At 43.0% G+C, this 19,939-nt stretch overlaps 1 protein-coding gene across 1 annotated transcript in view; it reads right to left on the bottom strand.

Annotated features, from left to right (window-relative positions):
* ERBB4 (erb-b2 receptor tyrosine kinase 4) overlaps positions 1–14,632 on the bottom strand; it is a 1,095,893-nt gene extending 1,081,261 nt beyond the window's left edge. The window contains exon 1 of the mRNA XM_039494132.1: positions 14,372–14,632. The gene's annotated coding sequence lies outside the window, so the exon portion shown is untranslated. The remainder of the gene's footprint in view (positions 1–14,371) is intronic.
* Between the last annotated feature and the right edge of the window lie 5,307 nt (positions 14,633–19,939).

Below are 19,939 nucleotides of genomic sequence, written 5' to 3'. Positions count from 1 at the left end.
CCGGCAGTCATTCAGTGTGCCAATTCCAGAGACGATGGGGCGTCCAGGGTTTCCAGGTTTGTGGATCTTGGGTAGTAGATAGAATAACCCTGGTCAGGGCTCTAAGGGTATGTTGATTTGTTCCGGTGTTAGTATAGGGAGTGTCCTGAGTAGATGGTGCAGTTTGTTAGTATATTCCTCGGTGAGATCTGAGGAAAGTGGCCTGTAGAATTTGGTATTGGAGAGTTGTCTGGCAGCCTCCTTTTGGTAATCAGTCCTGTTCATGATGACAACCACACCTTCTTTGTCAGCCTCTTTGATTATAATGTCAGGGTTGTTTCTGAGGCTGTGGATGGCATTGCTTTCTGCACGACTTAGGTTATGAGGCAAGCGATGTTGTTTTTCCAGAATTTCTGCCTGTGCACGTCGGCAGAAGCATTCTATCTATAGGTCTAGACTGTCATTTTGACCCTCAGGAGGAGTCCATGTGGAGTTCTTCTTGTGCTGTTGGTGGAGGGGGGTAATCTGCATATCAGTGCACTGTTCAGTGTTATCTTGAAAGTATTTTTTGAGTCGGAGACGGTGAAAGTAGGCTTCCAGATCACTGCAGAACTGTATCATGTTCATGGGGGTGGTGGGGCAAAAAGAGAGTCCCCAAGATAGGACAGACTCTTCTGCCGGGTTGAGTGTGTTGTTGGATAAATTGACGATATTGCTGGGTGGGTTAGGGGTGCCACTGTTGTGGCCCCATGTGGCAGGTAGGATTTTAGACAGCTTACAGTCCTTTTTCCTTTGTAGAGAGGTGAAGAGTGTAATGTAGATCTCCTGTCCTATTTTAGTAAAGTCTGTTTGTGTGGAAGGTTGGTTATTTATGAAAGTCTCCAGGTTGGAGAGTTCTTTTTTGATGTTTTCCTGTTTGCTGTATAGGATGCTGATCAGGTGGTTCCTCAGTTTCTTTGATAGTGTATGGCATAATCTTTCACTGTGGTCTATGCAGTATGTAGATAGCAATGGATTTTTCACCTTCAGTCCGTTTGGTATGATGTCTATTTGTTTGCATTTGGAAAGGAAGATGATGTCTGTACATGTGCAAGTTTCTTCATGAGGTTGATGGATTTCCACTCCATACAACTAAATGCAATGGCTTGCATGGTGTCAAGTATCAGAGGGGTAGCCATGTTAGTCTGGATCTGTAAAAAGCAACAGTGTCCTGTGCATCTGACGAAGTGGGTATTCATCCACGAAAGCTCATGCTCCAATACTTCTGTTAGTCTATAAGGTGCCACAGGACTCTTTGTCACTTTTTACAGATCCGGACTAACACGGCTACCCCTCTGATACTTCACAATCTTTGTTACCCATATAACACACCTGAACTCAGAGCTAGACAAAGGGGGACCTGTACAGCTTGCTGATTTCATCCCATGCACGGTGGAGGCAGGGGAGGGTTAATCACAAAGCAAGGATCAGCAATTGAACTGGGGAAAACAATCTTCCTTTTCTGTCAGGATTGAGTGTAACCCACAACACTACACCCAGAGGTGCCAAAAAAAAAAGATTGATGATAAATACTACCTGCTTAGCATTGTGCTCTTGCTGTTGGACTATAAGTGCACTGTAAAATCATATCGGTATTTGCTAGTAGGAGAGAAGAGCCGGAGGTAGGCAACGCTGTCTACATAGTGTTGACAATAGAAGGTGCTGTGCTAATAAAAACATTTACAAATTTTAATGACCCTTCATATTAGGAAACAAATGGAATGGACATTGTGTTGGAGAAAGAGGCATTAAAAGTCCAGTCTTACATCCCCAAATCTCCCGTAACCCAGCACAAGCCTCCCTAGTATTAAAAATTACATTTTTTTATTATGGGGCTGAGATGCAAACTGCGACCCTGGAGCCAGATCCTAACTGTCGCAAAGCTTGGGGAGATGTGGATCTGGGGTTTTGGTTCCATGTGTTCTAGAAACAGAAGCAAGTGCCAGAATCGCATCTGGATCCAAACTCCCGCAGAGTTCAGGCTCATCTTTCATTAACACCCTGGATCTCAAGAATGTGAAAACCTAAGAACGAGGTGCTAAAGGGTGGAAATCCAACACAGAGTGAATACAGGTTAAAGTAAAAGGTAAACAGGATTACTGCTCACAATCACCCCATAACTATCAAGCTTTCTTTGCCTCTTACTTGTCACTGAAGAACACGTTAAACAGCTATTTTTCCAAACATTTCATTTGCAATTTTACAGAAAATTGTATAGTCTTCTAGCCTGAACGTCACCGGGCTGCTCCGAATGCAGCTACTGACGACATCTTTGATGCTGTATATTCACCGCTCAATGGGGCATTTTTGTGTGCCGGCACTAAGTGGACTGTTTGAAGGAACCTGATACTAAAAGCCCTAGAGGGAAGGTCACAGGAAATCTGTGTTTGGGGAATGGCAGGCAAAATACACATCATTCAGACCCAGGCCTCACCTGTGCCAGACAGTCATAAGAGATAAGTCAGACTTGGCTAACAAATTACCGCAAAGTGAATTATGGGATGGCAGGGCCCTACACCTGCCTCACAGCATTGCAAACCAGATCAGCTAAAACTCTTCATTTGTGACCATCACAGGTAAATCCTGGACTGGATTTTTCTATTCTCTTCCACCAAGACGATGCCTGTAATCCCAGCTGGTGTAAAGCTTTCCATACTACTTAAATTATAAACTTCTGTGTTTGGTGTCTGCCCGACATCTAGCTCAGTGGGGTTCTGGTTCATGACTGTGGCTACTAGGCACTACTGCAATACAAATGATGATACAGCATATTAGACACCGTCACCTCATTGGCAACCAAAACTCTGAATCCCAGGGGTAATGTTTTCCCCCAAAAAACAGATGAAAACTATTGGGGAGAAAAAAAAAACCTAATTATTTACATTAACGTCTTGACTAGAATCTTTTTATCTGCTCTATATGTTGGTTTTTTTTAAAACGAACCCTTTTGCTAAACTCAACACAATCTGCAAGAGTTTGTCCAGGTTCTCCAGAAATCCATTAGGGGCAAGGCAACTGATCTAATCCTTTCAATGTTTTACAGCCCAGAAGAGGTGTGGCGGCTTTAGTGGATTATTGTCTAGTAGCTGTAATGAAATTCCTTCTAGACAGACTTTAATAGACCCGCCAAACACCTCTGAAAAATGCAAAGGCCTGGGACTCAACTGAACTTTCTTTAACAGACTTAAAGTGGTCATTAAGTGATGGGGGGAGAGAGGGGTCTTTTCAATTAACTCTTACAATGCTGAACATTTCTTAAGCTCTAGCCAAAAATGCAGCATATGGCCATTATTCCATGTGTCTGTGTGGAACGTAGGATTCTTCCCTCCACTGTTGCAGGTACCAGTGAAGGAACTGGGAGGAGGTGGCTTGATCCTCCTTCTATTCTGGCCTTTATGGGGGCTGGAGCAGCCTCCAGCACACACTAGAATAGCCCTGGGGGCTCCCAGAATTTGCACTCTTGTTGTAATGGCTCTTAAGGGCCATTATAGCAGTGCATAATGACCAGGGTGCAGGTCTACCCCAACCACACCTCCTCGTACATCCAGTACTCCCACCATGGCCTATGCCCTACCCTGGGGCAATCCTTGCACCCCTAGCTTCTTCAGAGGCAGCTCTGCCCCAGCATAGGAGCCTCCAGCATCACAGGGGCTCATGTCTACCCTCTGTACCCTTTGAACCAGTTTAGCTGGCCTGAAAAAGCACGAGGATGTTGATGAATCAAGCCCACAGTTGCAAAAGACATTTTCATTTTGAGTAATCCTTTTAAAAGTTGCAACTATTAATGTCAATTAACTAAACGCTAAAGTTTGGAGGAAACCTGACCCAGATTAAACTGGCCTTGTTTGGCATTGTTACAAACCCAGAACTCTGCCCAGGTTTGCCTAAAGTTTTTCGGAAAGCACAAACAAGCAAAGCTGCCCTAAACTTTAAAGTCTGGCTCAAAATCTAAATTCCCTCTGTATCTGAGGATGGTTGGGTTCCATCTGCTGTTGGGAATCTGAGCGGACGTTTGGGAAAAACGTTAGCTGAGTTTTGGGTGAACTCCTCACCCCCCACAAATGCAGGGGATGGAGTTATAACTTAGTTGGGAAATTAACCATAAGAAACTCATCGGTTTGGATCTGAGACCCAAACCAATCCACACTGAGGCTAACACATGTGAAATAAATAACCCCCACCATAGTTCACCTCCAAGAGGAGAAGTGTCATGAAGCTCTGACTGAAAGGCATTAAAAGGCAACTTTTAAAAACGTAGTTCAGTGGATTGGACGGGGTTTAGTAGACCTGAGATTTGCCTTTGTTTCTTGTTTCATCTTTTGTCTCTGGTTTATTTAGACCATAAGCTCTTCAGAGCCTGGACTGTCTCCTACCCTATGCTTGCACAGCACCTAGCAAAACAGGGCCCCAGCTCAACCTCTAGATTCCAGTGAAATATTATAATTACCCACATAAAAGTATTCTAATAGAACAGGAAGTTTGAAAAGTTAAGCACTCAAAAATTAGGAAATATCACCATTAATGTTGCCTTTGCAAATTCAAATTCGCCCCTCTTGTAATTATGGACTGTACCATAATGCATACACATATGATCACATGCTTTTTTCCCTTCCCACCGGACCCCTGCCTCATTCAGTCCACAATACGTAGGGTGACCAGATGTCCCGATTTTATAGGGACAGTCCCGACTTTTTGGGTCTTTTTCTTATATAGGCTCCTATAACCCCTACCCCCATCCCGATTTTTCACATTTGCTGTCTGGTCACCCTAACAATAATACCATAATGCCTCTAAGTGGCGTTACTGGAATACAAATAATAAAAACAAAACCAACAAATTAGTGATGTGTTGGATTGTAGAAGAAAAATTCAATAAAAAAATACACATTTATAGTTCCAGATTATTTTTATGCACCTTTAAAAATAAAATAATCTGACTGTGCTAAATTACTAATAAACACTAATTTATAATGGGAAATGTTGAAGCAATAGAAAAGACTGAAATAGCAGCTATTTTCCCAGTCCCCTTTTTAAAACAGAATAATAAACTTTAAAACAAAAACCTGTAGGAATGTGATTTGAAATTTTCATATTGTTGCCATTTATTTTCCTTAGGAAGAAAAGGCTCCTGCACTGTTTTAAATAGCTCAGTTTACAGATCACACAGACTTTCTCCAATTATAAATGATTTTATTAATAGAAAAGTACAATAAAAATTAATGTTGAAGTGGGAAGATTACGAGAGTTTTGGGAAGATAATCTAAGAGCTGTCAAAACTGTCAGGCTATTAAGGAACAAAATATTTCACACCCCTGTAATTGCTTATATGTTCATTTTTTTCTGAATCCAGGAGCAGTGAGTCACCTTGTCCTTACAAAAGCCCTGTTTATCAATACCTTATATGTGGAATAAGCTATATCTTATTTTAGTTTCAGGGAAAATTGGTCAAATGTCTCTTTGCTTTAAAATACGAGAGTATTAATTTAAATAGATATTTTGAGAAAATTATTCTGGGGTGAAATTCACCAGCATGCAGCCAGCCAGCACAATGTTATACAGCATACATGTTCCACTTCCTCCCCATTATGAGGAATTCAGTGGGGCACAGGCTTTGGTTTGCTTCTCTGCACAGGGATAAATTTCATTCTTTCTGAATATTGCACCTGATTCAAAGCTCACTGAAGTTAATGGGAATCTTTCCATTGACTCCAAAGGGTCTGGATTAAGCTTTTTGTGGTAACAGAATTTGACAGTGCTGGAGGCTGAAATCGTCTATCTATAAACAGCTGAGGTGATGGCCGGGTGAGCTTCGCCACATAGCACCTTACCCATATCCTGGAGGTGGGGATTTAGTGACTAGTTCATCCTCCATGCCACTTCAGCCCTTGTCCTTGCTGTTGGAAGTGCCCATTAATGTGGTGGTGGTTTCTCTGATGTATCTCTCTTTGTTAGGAACCATCAACTAGCTCCACATAGACCACTGAACAGCCATCAACTTTTAACATGTAACTCTTAGTCACCTACCTTAGCCACATTAGAACTAGTGACCCAGCCATGAAAGGCTCTGGGTCCCATTACTAGTATTCTAAACCCGTGGTTCTCAACTTTTGCTGTACTGGGACCCTCTTTTCCATACCAGGCGCCCCTCCTCATCTAACAGTATGGAAAGTGATTGTAACACCTTTCCATTTCCTCCCAGTTTGAGAATCGCTGCTCTACCAGTGAACATAAAGCTCCTTTAATGAAGAGCTACATCCTAATTTCCCCACTCCTCCCATTAAGTGGAATATCTTCTTCTCCTGCCAGAATAAGAGTATTTCAACAGGGCTTTAACACTTTGGTGCTTTTTGAAATCCCTGGTGCTTTTTGAAATCCCACACACCAGTACCTGAAAGGTTTCAAAGGAACATACATGTAGGAGGCCTATAATCTAGGGAGACTCCTAGGTGTTTATAAAGCCTAGGCTCCCCAAGTGGAATATACATACTAAGAAGTCAAACAGTTATATGGCTATGATTTTCTGGTGCCCGTGTCTCTCAGGAGATGTACATTCACATCCCATCGAAGTCAATGGAAGTTGCTCACATACGTCTGGGTTTTTGACTCTGAATGCAAACATCTCAGACATGCAGTCATCATATGGGTACTTACACAATATACTTAGAACATTAACAGGGATAATGGAGGCTGTCTGATGGTGCTCAACTAGGCATAGTCTTGGTGGACAGGGAATAATGGAGTGAATACAGGCAAAATTGTCAAAGATGCACCAATATAGCTTATTATATGAAAATCACCCCTATGTAGGGAGTCTATTAAGAGAGGCAAAATGAGCCATGTTACCAAAGAGCAGATGTCCAGTCTTTGGTTAACTTTACAAGTACCACTGAAAAAGTTGAGTGATATGATCCATGAGACAACATCCTGCTGAGATGATTACTCAGAAGTGATTGAAAACAATCACTGAAGCACCAATCATTTCACAGGTTGCAATTCTGCTCTTAGAGAAGAATATGGGACGCATACTTTTTTTCTTTCCCCTTTTTAGTTTTACATCATCTCTGCCCTGTATAAACAGACATGGATGGGACGCATACTTTTTTTCTTTCCCCTTTTTAGTTTTACATCATCTCTGCCCTGTATAAACAGACATGGATGGGACGCATACTTTTTTTCTTTCCCCTTTTTAGTTTTACATCATCTCTGCCCTGTATAAACAGACATGGATCTGAGCCAAAAAGTTGTGGAACGGAATCCGGGGGCAAACTTCTCCGAAATTTGGGAGTGTTTGGATCACGGCTTCCTTAATACCATGATGTAGCCAAATCTTTCTCTGGGATGAATTCAATAGACCTGTGCCAATTTACACCAGTTGAGGATTAGGCCCTCAAATTCAACTGCATATGCATCAAGGCCAGCTGTAAAGTTTAGGTCTGCATCTGAACCCATTTTTTTTTAAATCATGGCATTGGCAACCTTTCTGACTTACAAGGTATACCCCAATTTTTAACTAATGGATGCCAATTTGTTTAAACAGAGCTGTCTTCCTCTGAGGTTGTATTTCACATTTGTGCATATTATTATAATGTTTACTTTAAGTATATTATTCAGCCACTAGATGTCTCTGTGTGCCATAAGGAGTTCTGGACAGGATGTGGTTCATGGTAAAGAAAGGAGACAAAGCTGAGAGTCAAGCTGAGTGGAATCCTCATGGTGCCTTTAGTCTGTAGTTGTTTTCTTTGACAAATGCCTCCTGTTTAAAACAGGTTGTGATATTTGAACCTCATGTAGCATGATGGAAGTAAGGGTGGTGTAGAAAGATAGAAACTGATCTAAGATCCAGTTGCACTTAACCTATAACGTTTTCATTGTACTGAAAAACAGCACATGCAATGGTCATCCCCTCTTGCTGTGTGGGAGAGGGTATGAGGGAATGGAAAGGAGAACATAATGCTATTTCAAATTCTCCCCCCCCCCACAATATCTCATTCCTTCAGATACCCCTAATCCTACACCCACTAATAAAGTGGTTTTAATATGGATTGAATAGTTGTCGATAAATCTACCTACAGTTAAGTGATCCATGGGTTTTTAATCTAATGCATGTATATTCCCACCATTACTGTAATACCTGAACACCTCACAAGCTTTCATGCATTTAGCTGCACATCATCCCATTTTGCAGATGGGGAACTGAAGCAGAGAGAGATTAAGTGACTTGCCCAAGGTCACACAGGAAGTCTGTGGTGGAGCAGGGGATTGAATCCACTTCTTTAGAGTTCCAGGCTAGTGCCCTAGTCACTAGAACAACCTTCCTGATGGGGAACCTGCTATTTTTCAAAGGGTACTTTGCAGTTCCATTGAGGACCTCAATATTCTTCACAAACAATTAATTTAGCCTCACAGCACCCTGGTGAGGTGGTTAAGCACAAATAAACCCTGGTTTTAAGAAGGTCTCAAACACATTAAAAAACTTTCTTAAAACATTCCTTTTGGTTTCAGTATGAAATTCAGATATAAGGCGGAATATGAATTTCTGATAACTCAGACACTGATATTTGGGGTTTAGAAGTCAGGGTTTACCAATATTGTTTACATTTCACAGATGAGGAAACTGGAGCACACAGCTAGGAAGCATTTTGTGCCTGATTTTGCCTCCCTCCAGTCCAGCCAAAAATATTGCTGCCAAAATCATCTTTCGCCTCTTGCTTTAACTAGAGCACACTTCCCTGGCACTACATGCTGCTGTGCATGCATCTTGTCCTTGCTTTCAAACCCTACATCATACAACCTGGACGCCAGCCTCCATACCTCTTTTTTATCTGTTCACACAAACAACTCTGTTCCTTCTTCCACACTGCCCTTGATGCTTGGATGCTTCTAGAAGTTGATTGCTTAAAGAGTAAACACACTGGTTTTTTTAGGTGATGCTGCAGAAGCTGAGCTTTTGCAGTGACTTCAGTGAGTGGAGGGTGTAGGTTTGACAAAGAAATATTTGAACCACTGAGATGTACGCATGCTTACAAGGGGCAAACATGGGGCCATGGATCTGTTACCTGCATCCTATTTTGCCCTGCTCCCTTCGTTGTGTATGTTATATCCGCACTTGCTTATCATGTCCAGAATGCAAGTGTTCTGGGACAGAGATCTGTCTCCATTGGGTTTTCAGTGGCATCCATAGCACATGTAGGAGTGTGTGTCCCTTGATAGGATGAGCTAATGGGTAAGGACCTATTTCACAAAAGTGAAGAATTGTTTAAGGCTCAGTAATGCAGGTTGCCAGGACAATGTCATTACATAAACTGAAACCCTCCCATATCCTTAGTCATTTGTTTTGTACAAACCAACCAGTTTGCTGCCTTCAGACCAATAATACAGTGATGTTAGACATGAGGCACATTAACAACAACTGGCTAAGCATCACATCATTTCATCTTCCAATGCAAAGTCCCTCAGTGGGGAGCACAGGATCGTCTCCTCCCATGTGAATCATGTTGACATTTATTTAAAAAGTTCATGGAAGCAAAAGAAAAGGTAAGGCCTGCCATTGTACGTGGAACGATGTTGTAACTAATAAGGAATGTTTCTGGATATCTGCCATGCACAGCAAGGAACTTGCAACTCATGGCAATAAGGAATAATATCAGGTCAACCTTAGCAACCGTAGCTCTGTGTTCATCAGGGAAGTCATCCCCTCGTGAACCCACATGTAGGTTGGGCAGTAAATGCTGGAGTGCAGACCATGTATATCCTTGTAATCATCTCCATGACATGTGATGCTAGGGCACTGAGTGGAACCAGCCTTCGTTTGCTCACTCCCAAAAAAAGAAACAAAAATACCCCTGAAGCACACTCTTGTAAATATTTGCTCAAGAGAGATCTTTTCTGATAACAGAACTGGGCGCCTTTTCAGGTAAAGGTGAGGATTAGGGTTGTCTGGGTGAACTAGGAGGGATTGGCAAAATATGAGGCTGTTACCATGGAAAGCTGGAATCTTGCTCTACTGGTGTGTTGGGTTGCCACTTTGGAATCTTTTAATTGCACTGAAGTCCCATATCTTTGAAAACACGATGGAACTAATAATTTTAAATGAAAACGAGGGAGAGAACAGGGAATCTCTCACTGCACCAAGACACGATGGGTAATGCCAAAAAGAAATACATCCTTCTCACTTTTAATTAACTCTTTGTGGAACAAGAAAAAAACCCCAAAATCCTGGACTAAAGGCTTGGAGTGCCCCTTTAGCAAATATTGTATGACACATGGTGTGGGTTGTGAACGTGTCACATTCAGAGTGCATTCCCTCCACACTACTCACCTATCATTACAATTGCTTGTTGTGTCAATGACTTAAACAAGATTGCAAGCACTGCAGGGTGGACAGCATTTTCCTCTGTGTTTGTACAACACCCAGCACAACTGGGCCCCCAGTCCAGATCTTTGGGGGGCTCTTCCACTACTAATAAGAATTGAAGTTGTTCTGAAGATATTCATTCATGGCACAGATCCGGTGTCAAGCTCCCTTGTTTAATGACCTTTCAAATACCATATAAAAATGGACTTCTTTGAAAACACCTTGACTGTCACTCATCCACTAATTTGTCTCCTTTTTATGAGTGATACACTCAAAGGCGGAAACTAACAGTCCACGTTTTCTCAGCTCCACTTGTCCTACCGGCTGGAGTTGACGATTTTGATTTAGAATAATGCCACTGGCTAAATTTAACAATGTGGCTTTCATGTTCCCAGTTTCTGAATGCAAAGAGCGGTCAGAGGTGCCATGCTCCAGTTCTTTTAGAATCCACCCTTAATTACTGTATAAACACAATGAACAGAGCTGTGGAGTTGTTTCCATGGATTCAGGTATCAGCTTGTTTCAAGCGGAATGGTTTGTTTTCTCATTCCTGAAGGAACATCTTAACTGAAAAGCCTACACTTTTTAAATCAGATATGCCTGATTTACATACACTTTTGCTTAAGGGTATGATAGTCTACTGAAATAGTCCATCCCCTACTAGGGAAGCAGTTATAGTGATATACTTAATTGATCAGTATAGCTGACTCCTGGATAAGCTAGAACATTATCAACGTATTTATATTGATATAATTGATCCATATGAGAGGGTTGTACAACTGCTTTAACTATATCATTATAATTAAAGTTGTACAGCTTTTGCATATAGACAAGCCCTTACTTTATAACATAGTGCAAAATAAACCTATTGGGCCGGAAGTCTCATCTGATATTTGTCAGGGCATCTGAACTGACATCAATGGAGCTTCAAAGGTTTAAACCAGCTCAGGATCTGGCCCAGTAACTCAGGATGTGTAGCTTCAATATTGCAAAAATAAATATCCAAAGGTCATGAAACTGGACCAATACCATAAAAGATTTTCCACTAAAATTCATCTGGGTTTTTAAATTAATTCACCGTGGTTATGTTAAAACCCCTTTTGAGTTAACTATCCTAGAAACAAGTTTACTGTCAGCAGTATAGCTAATCAGAAAATATTCCTCCCTCCCCCATAGAAAATTTCTGAAAAAACATTTTCATTTTTCTCTACATTTTCTGCAGAAAATTTAGTTTCTTTTAGGGAACCTTTTGGCCAAAACCAAAATATTTTAATTCAAAATAACACTATGGTGCATCATGGGAATTACATTTTACATTCCCTATGCTCCCTCCAATTCTCCTCCACAGGCTGGACTCTCTGGCTGGACTCTGACTTCCATGATACACCACTGCCAAGGACTTCTATGACTCACCACCTCCCCTCACCCACAGGAGAGAACATGGTGCATCATGGAAGATGTAGTCTGCAAAGAAAGTCCAGCCAATGGAGGAGAATGGGCACACAGGACTACAACTTCCATGAGGCAAGGCAATGCCATGCCATTTTGTATAGAAATATGGAGGGTTTCAGTATTTTGACAAAATATCAAAATTTTTGGAGAAAGAAAAATTGATTAATCAAAGACCCAATTTTCCATAAAAACCAGTTTTGACAAAAAAAATTGACCAGCCCTAGTCAGAATTTTGCCATTTCTTTCAGTGGGAGCCAGGATTTCATCCTAAATTTTTAAACACTGAAGAATATTCACTGAAAACAGATGTCATGTTTGCAGTTAAAAATATTAACACCATACAATTGATTCTAAGATTTACATTTAATCTACCAAGCAATAAAAACTGCACTGTTCTGTGATTGTACAGCTTCTAGTACAATTGTGTCTTACTGCAGGATTATGGCTTATAGGTGCTATGATAAACAAATTAATATTAATTATAATATATGAAGTACATCCCATCATGACTGCTCTAATTTTTAATAGTTTTCTCACATCAAATATCTTGCAAGCCAGGCACAGACTAAGAATTATTCAGAGAAAATATATGGCAAATAATTTAATGTCTTGGTGTGAATATGGATATAAGATGCATGGTGGGGAGGCTCAACTACCCCATTATTCCTAAAATAGTCGAATTGTTTCTCTACTGCCTTTCCATAGTTAAGGATACACCAAGATCCTATTAGAAAGCTGATGTTGAGTCTCCCTTGTATGCTTGAAAAAAAAAAAGGTCTTCATACTTTTCCAATGCTACACTTAAGTGTCATTGGAAACTAAAATTTGTTATCAAATGTTTGGCTAAATTAAGTAGATATATGTGGACAGACATTTTTTCTCTGTTTATATTATTTCTCAGTTGCACATACAGCAGGACTTCAGCAATTCTCATTAATGACTAGGAAACCCATAGCAAAATGACTAAATATGCTACCATTAAGTGCTACTATATCACATCTCAAGAACCTTAACTCTGACCTGTGTCTATTTCAATGTATTTTTGTTTTCTTTATTTCTAAATATTTCCTTTTATGGGATACTGTTGGTGAGAAATATCAATTAATAACTATTAATCAACAGTAAATTTTGTTTGGTAAAACTACTTACAGTTGCTATTTCTTGATGAAAGTGCTGAATTAACGTGCACGCAGACATACACACACGCACATACACACACAAACACACCCCACCTCTGCTGTGTGACAGAAAGTGAGAATGGAAAGAGGATATCATGCATTTAGCAAACTAGCCCCATGTGTCCGGGAGCTCTTGAAGAGGCTGGGAGTGGAAGTGAAGGATATATGTAATGAATAATGGTATATCCTACTCTAGACTAAGAAATTGTCATGTTTGAAAACATTGTTAAAACATGGTTCTACTATTGCTCCCATGAAACCAGATCATAGGTCTGGTAGGGGTTGCTCTGTCCCCAACAGTAGGAGAAAACAGTTTCGGACTGGTTTCAGTACTCTATATCCTTTGTGCTTTAGTTGGGGTTCCTACTGGCAAACTGGAGGCTAAAATGATTTTGGGCTCCACTATGTATCCCTCATACACTCACTGATCTGGTAATTTTACAAGCCATAATTAAACATCTTCTGACAAACATTTCACTAGTTTGTCTGTTTAATTATTTGCTAGCATGGACAGGACAAAGAAGCGATCCATCACTTATGCACAGCTGCTCAGAAATACAAGAAGAGTGACTTTACAAATTTGAGACAGCAGCTTTCTGAGTGCTGAACAACGACATGGTACCTGTGCTTTAAAAAGCAGTAGCTGTTGCAAGCCAGCCGAGCTCAGCTTCTCTTTCCTCCCCTGCATGTGTGTATATGCACACACACATCAGCTATTAGTAGGTTACCACAGTGAGTAGAATTGCCATTCTAACCACAGGAATTGGAAATTAGAGCATTGCCATGCAGTGGGAGTTGCTGGGCATAAGTGGGCAGGAAAGGCCTAAAAATGAGTCCTCGTGGCATTAAGCTTGTCCTCATGGCACAGAAATGAAAGCTGTGTTTCATGCTGGAAGAGAAGAGCTTGGAAAACCCCACCTCTTGAGCAGCTTGTGAATGTGCATCATTGATTTTCAATGGATACTGCTCCATTATTTGTACTGGGCTCCCAAAGTGTGTCTATCCCTGATGGATTTTACAGTGTATCAAACTACTGAACCTTCAGCTTCTACACTGGTTTTTCCTTTTGAATGTAGGCCACAGACAGTCCATGAAAGGACTTAAGCAAGTGCTTAGCTTCAAGCACACAAGTAGTTCCATGAACTTCAATGGCATGTGCTTAGCTGGACCTTGATGGAGTAAAAAATAACAATAAAAATCAGTAACAACATAACTGATGAGTTTTTCCAGGCCAGTTGAGAGAGATGTGTTCATCTGGATTTGACTGTGAGGTTGCCGCAGCACTGTGAAGAAGGCGTGGGTCTGGGAGCTGGGTGTGTGCGCATGTGTGAATGGGAGGTGGTGATAGGGGAGGGGAGGGCTCTACTCACTGCTAGACGATGCCTCCTCCTGGCGGTTCTGGGGATTCTAGGCCAACACCCCTTCCTGCAATTGCGCTCCATCACTCAGTCTGCAGCCCCGTCGTGCTCCAGGAGCTGCCACTTCCTCTTCATGACTCAGCCCTGCGGCCTGGTCACTCTGCCGTTTCCATTTCTGGGGTGGTCTTTCAAGGTCTTTCTCCATAGGCAGCATCATGCAGTCCTCATGCCCGCTGCCCTGACTATGTCACTTCCACAGTGACTCCTGCAGTCTTCATATCCACTGCCCTTAGCAACGGCACTCTGCAGTGGTTGCTAGGGGAAGCCAGGCCCACCCTCTACTCTGGGTTCCAGTCCAGGGCCCTGTAATGAACAGTTAAGGTCTGCATTTACCCCAACCTTACTGTGCTCACCCCATGACTCCCTCTTATCAGACTTCTTCTCCCTTTCCTCAGGGAGAGAGGACTGCAGGCTTCCTCCATGCAGCTTCCCTGCACTAGTTCCAGCCTCCTGGCTTTATAGAAGCTGCACCTGTTCCCTCACAGGTGAGCTTCCTTCTAATTAGCCCCCTCCAAACAGCCTATATCCCTCCCCCATCTGCAGCTTAATTGACTGGTTGGGCCCACTTGACCTAATTCAGCCCTTTCAGGGCCCATGTGGGGATTAGACCCCATCACAGGGACAAAGACAGGTGCATTGTCGTTTCTCCAACAAGCAGGTGCAGGCTAAACAACTTCCACTAGCAAGAATAACCAGGGCACAGCATGACAGAATGGCTCAGGGGATTAATGCTCCTTTTACCTCTAGATTACTAATCTGAATCCCACCTAGGTTGGCCGTGATCTAAAGCTTTAACATGTGAGGGCTCCTGAGCAGCCTGTGTAGAGGAACAAACACTCTCAGACTAGATGCCAAAAATGGAAGAGTTATAGAGTCTGATGTAACCACTAGCAAAGCAAAGCAATGCTTATTACTACTGATTTAGCCTTACACCAATGTGCAAAATCCAAAACATATTACATGGAAATTTAAAACTAAATCTCAGCTGATAAAATGTTACAATACTTACAAATAAAGATTAAGAAAGATGTACATCATTAAACTGTGCACTCTCACCATGCCATTTGCCTGAAAACAGAGCAACCCCTCAAATCACGGCTCCATTGTCAGTTCCTACCTAGTGTTTTATTTTCTCCAATGTCATAGAAAAAAGGCATCCAGGATAAAATACACAGAAAGCCAATTTTGATCTCACATGGCAATACAGACGACAATGTACTGAATAATGGAGTAGGTCTTCCACCTGCCCTAAGCCACATGGACAGAGGCAGTTACATTTCTCAGTGCTCTCTATGGCCACCTGCATGCATTGAAACCACAGAGCTGTAAAGGTCCTTCTTAGAGTGCTGTGACACAAATTATCTAAATATCTAGTATATCGTACCCACTAGCCCACCTAGGTCATCATCTGTAGGACAGAGTTGGGTAATGGCGGTGGGGAATTTTACCCTTCTGCATTTTTTCGGATAAATAGAAGCCTTCAGTTTCCAGAGATGTCCATCTGGAACCTTGCACCTGCATAAAAAGAAATAGTCTTGGCTTTTTTTTAATTCATGATCTCTCAGCATAGAGATTGTAACCAAAAAAAGTGTCAAGGGGTCATGAGCACTCTACCCTTTCCATAATGCTAACTAGGAGCAGAGGAAAGGTGCTCTGTATGAAGAGGGTAGAAGACAGGAGCTCAAGAGACCCGATTTCAGTGCTTAGCTCTAACACAGATTTAGTGTGTGCCCTTGGGCAAGTTCCTTAATTTACCCCATGCCTTGTTTCCTCACCTGCAAAAAATGGGGATAAGGCTTCCAGAGCTCACAGGGATGATGGAAGACATCCATTAATGCATTGATGAGGGTGATTCAAGTACCTAATATAGAATGGGAGAGCAGTCCCAGCTAGACGAAAGAGAGGGGTTCAATATGGAAGAGGGACCCTGATATACAAAATGGTTGAGAGTCATTGGTGTAGAGGAAGCCAAACAGTGAGGCAATGTCACTGTCTGCTGAGAGAAACCGGTGTAGCAACTCTGATGCTAAGGGAACTATCCCAATTTACACCAGTAAGCAATTTGGTCCCCAATTATGCATTGGGATGGAAGAAGAGAGAAAAGGAGTGGTCTTTAAGAGGGTAAAACAAGTGTTACTTGCTGTCTGAGGCAGCAACTTTTTAATCAGGGGAGGCAGAGCAGTTATCACGGGCACACGGGACAGGTGATTGCACGCATTGTAAACTAAAAGGGAGAGTGCCGTGGATGAGGAAGAGAAAAGACATTAATTTACTCTGAGACTAGCAGAGACCCACCCATGAAGTATCGAGTTGGTGTAGTTCTGAAGGGATTAATTTGCCCTCACCCTTTGGGAATTCTCTGCGCTGTTTTTGTAATTGTCACTCAAAGGTGTGGTAGTGAAGGGGTCACATGAAAGGTGAGTGAGCTATTAACTGCTCCACTTCCCCGAGGATGGAGCAACACAGAGCAGTCAAACCAGGTGAATAACAAAAATGATCTATAGGTTTCTCTGCAGCTGTATGAATCCATATAATTCCTTTCAGTCAGCCTCTACTTTCCTGCTCTGGGCTGCTTCTGTGTCTCCCTATCTCCCTAGCCATGGTAAGCAGTATTTTGGATTTTCTCTTTAAGGGTTAGATGCTAATACCCATGCTGAATAGGGTGTTGCTCCATTGAGTTCTATGGAATAATTCATGGAGTAAGGGTGGAAAATTCTAGTTCCAAGTGATTTGGTAATAACATTTTATTAAGTTAGGGGAGACAAAATTTTCAATGTTTTTTTGGTCTCTCTTTCTATGCAGGACCTGAAGAGGAGCAAGGAGCCTCAAAAGAAAGAACAGGGTATCCCCAAAAGATCAAACAATATTGGGACAGCATTTTCCATTTGCAACTTCCCTGCTAATTCTCAACTGAGTGCACGGTCTGTGACCATCACCTAGTTACAAAAAAAGAAATCTTCATTTCATTTCATTGGCTCAGCTTTCTCCCCGATGCTCAGCTGAAAAACAAACCTTAACAGAAATAATTTCTGGACAAAAAATGAATCGTAAAGTGGAAATCATTTCTCTGCTTCATTAAACTTCCTCTCCCCCAGCTCCGTGTGCAGGTGACGGAGTCCCCCGCGGTGCGCCGGAGGTTGGTCCTGGCAGAAGCTACCAGGGTCGGAGACCTCCTGGACTATGACCGGGGAGACTGGCTGGGTCCCCTGACGCTCGCTCGGCGTATGGGGCTCTCCAGACCTCGTACTACAGGAGGTGAAGGCCGCTTTGCCGCCCACTGCTTGGGCCTACCTCGACCGGGTCCTACGTGAGGGCACGCCCTGCCCACCCCCCACCCCGAGCCCTCCGGACCTTTTCATCGGGCCCCTGCCCCGTGGACCCGACTGGCCCCCCCGCCCCTTCTCCGCAAGCCGGCTGCACGTCTGCAGCCGGTCCGTTTCCAAACCGCGCCAAGGAAGCATCTCTACAAGCTTGTGCTCCACACCCTTCATTTCCTCACCCTCGTGTCCCACCCCGACACCAAGTGGCGGGACTTCCTGCCACCTCTGGAGGGTGAGGAGCCCCGGTGGGCCAGCCTCTACTCTACCCTGGTCCCGAGGCCTGCCGGGGATATCAGTTGGCGGCTCCTCCATGGGGCCGTGAGCACGGGCGTGTACTTGGCGCGGTTTACCCCTGTCCCAGACACCTGCCCCTTCTGCGGCGTGAGGGAGACCCTGGTGCACGTTTACGTAGAGTGCGCCAGGCTGCAGCCCCTATACCGGCTTCTCACCAATATCCTGTTACGTTTCTGGCTGCACTTTTCCCCTCACCTCCTTCTCCAGGCACTCCCTATCCGTGGCCCCACAAAGTCACAGGACCTCCTGGTCAACCTCCTCCTCGCCCTGGCTAAAATGGCCATCTACGCGACCAGGGAGAGGCGGTTGGCCAATGAAGACTCCTGCGACTGTGGGGCTTGTTTCCGGTCCTTAGTCCGTTCATGTATCCAGGCGGAGTTCCTCTGGGTGGCGTCCACTGGCTCCCTTGACGCCTTCGAGGAGCAGCGGGCGCTGTCCGGGGTTCTCTGCTCGGTGTCCCCGTCAGGCTCCCTTCTTATCACCCTTTGACCGCACTCCTGTCCCTGTTCTTTTATTAGTTGTCCCCCGAAATTAGTGGGTTTCTGAGGTCCTGTAGATCCTCCCCTTAGGCTGGGGGGGGGATCCTTTAGCATTGGGTGGGCTTCCGCCCACCCAGTTTCCCGGAAACCCAACAGATACTGGATGGGCCCAGTCATCTGTTGATAGCATTCTGGACTGCATAAAAATCTCCTGTTTGACATTTCCCTGCCTTGTTTTCCCACTCACTGAGCCAGCAGAGACTGGGAATGCAGATTAGACAGCATTCTCAGCACCTGGAGGAGAAGGGAGTGGCTCACATCACTCAGCTGTTGATCCCTTTGCTTGATTACAGAGCATTGCTAACAGGCTCTGCAGACAGCTCTGACCCATTCTCTTTAGCTGGAAGCAAGGACTGTGACATGGGCTGGAGGGAATGAATGCAGTATCAAGTGGGTGATTGAAGAGAGGATCCTCTGAGAGCAGGGGCTTCCTCTGTTATTTTTATAACCCATAAAAATACACATGTTCATTCAAAAGTAAAACTATTCCATTAAAGTGTAAGTACAAGTGCATTGGGGTGGGACTTTTATCACCAGAGGTTCTGTTTGGAAATAACTTGCACCCCCTTCATTTTTTCCTACTCAGATTTATAGGCCAGAGTTCTCCAACTTTTCCATTAGAGAGAGTCCCATGCATCAGAACTAGACAACGATAAGCGGCCTGAACTCCATCCTCACCTATGCAGGCCGTGCATTCTGCGGCAGAAGTTTTACTACAGGTGATGATAGAGGCATAGAGGAACAGCCCTTGATATTCAGATTCCAAGTCATGTGAGGTGCATTAGCTCTTAGAAAAAACATCTTCGGATAGAAGTCCTTGAGGGAGAATATGCCGTCATGTGATGTCAGGTTATTTTCTTTTTTATAGAGTTACCTTTTTGATAATTGCCCCTTTTGGCTGAAGTCACTGCGAAGTTTTTTAGAGTCAGGACCAGGCTCTTAAGAGGAGAAAGAGAATTATTTTTTTGAAAGGGCGCTACAAATTACTTAATATGGACTAGACACTTTATATGGTATTCAGTGAATAAACTCCCATCAGGAAGCTGTGCACAACAGCTAACTAGTTTCAAAGCACAGGTTGGAAATGCAACTGACGTGACCCTACTTTATTCAGGCTGTTGCTTTAGATATGATGCTTTTGGTACCTTTAAGCCAGCCTTCATCCTCTACTGTTTATGTTACTTTGCACACTGCTAAATGATTGATCAAGGGGTCACACACTGAATCTTCGTGTCTCAAGAAGGCAATAATTCTGCATGCGCAGAAAACACATGTAGCAGTTAGTAACGACCATGTGCTATTAGCTGCTTTAAGGTTTTTAAACTAAATTGAAACTATATTTAAACTAAAGGCTTACACTAAACCAA

This window comes from Mauremys reevesii, linkage group 11, assembly GCF_016161935.1.
Source record: "Mauremys reevesii isolate NIE-2019 linkage group 11, ASM1616193v1, whole genome shotgun sequence".
NCBI lineage: Eukaryota > Metazoa > Chordata > Testudines > Geoemydidae > Mauremys > Mauremys reevesii.
The sequence above is the reverse complement of the archived record's forward strand: the minus strand, read 5'-3'. Positions and strand labels throughout refer to the sequence as shown.